This window comes from Anarrhichthys ocellatus, unplaced genomic scaffold (genome assembly GCF_004355925.1).
Source record: "Anarrhichthys ocellatus isolate YVR2014 unplaced genomic scaffold, GSC_Weel_1.0 scaffold29, whole genome shotgun sequence".
NCBI classification, from domain to species: Eukaryota; Metazoa; Chordata; class Actinopteri; order Perciformes; family Anarhichadidae; genus Anarrhichthys; species Anarrhichthys ocellatus.
In genome coordinates this window covers 609,078-609,908 of record NW_022280059.1, presented here as the reverse complement: position 1 = coordinate 609,908, position 831 = coordinate 609,078, and the positions used below count along the sequence as shown (strand labels likewise).

The 831-nt window shown below is 44.8% G+C and overlaps 1 protein-coding gene across 1 annotated transcript in view; it reads right to left on the bottom strand.

The window, feature by feature from the left end:
- Positions 1-831, bottom strand: part of bbc3 (BCL2 binding component 3) — a 10,798-nt gene that overhangs the window by 3,075 nt on the left and 6,892 nt on the right. The gene's annotated exons all lie outside the window — the stretch shown is intronic.

Sequence of the window (831 nt, the reverse complement as noted above, 5' to 3'; positions counted from 1 at the left end):
CACACACACACACACACACACACACACACACACACACACACACACACTTCAATGAGAGCGGCGGTCTCAGAAACCTGCTCAACATGTCTGCAACAGGCGCAGTTACATCCTCCTGAAGAGTGAGTCAAGACTAGGTGACGTCGTCTTTGTTTGTGTGCACGAGGCGGGATGGTGAAGGAGAGAGAGAGAGAGAGAGAGAGAGAGAGAGAGAGAGCGCAACGGGGAAGAGTGTGTGTGTGGTGGGGGAGAAGGTGGAGAGTTGCTGCCAACTCCTCACGCGATCTAGAGTACAGAGGGAGGGAGGGGTGAGATGAAGAAGTGACAATAAAAGGAAGGAGATAGACAGGAGGAACATATTGTCATTTAAGCTGTATCGTATTGTTTGAGCGTGTCATGTCTTTGTTTGTTGTTTCTGAAAAGCTGTTGTGCGAATACAGTTATTAAATCCATGTGGTTGGAGCAAGAGTGATGAGGACAGAAACTAAAATACAAAAGAGAGGAGAAGAAGGTGAGAAGGGAGGAAGGATGAGGGAGAGAAGAAAGGAAGGAATATGGACGACTGTGCATATTAAAGTTTCTCAAAACATATTTCTTTCTAGAGAGAAGAAGAAGGAAAGAGAGAGAGAGGGAGAGAGAGAGAGAGGAGAGGAGGGAGGCAGAGAGACTTTTCAGTGTGACTGTAATTTGTATAAAGATCAACAATAAAAAAAATAGAAAGTAAAGCAAGAGAAAAAAAAAACTGACAGTGACTCACTCTCTCAAACAAGTATTGATTTGTCCTCAGCACACACACACACACACACACACACACACACACACACACACACACAC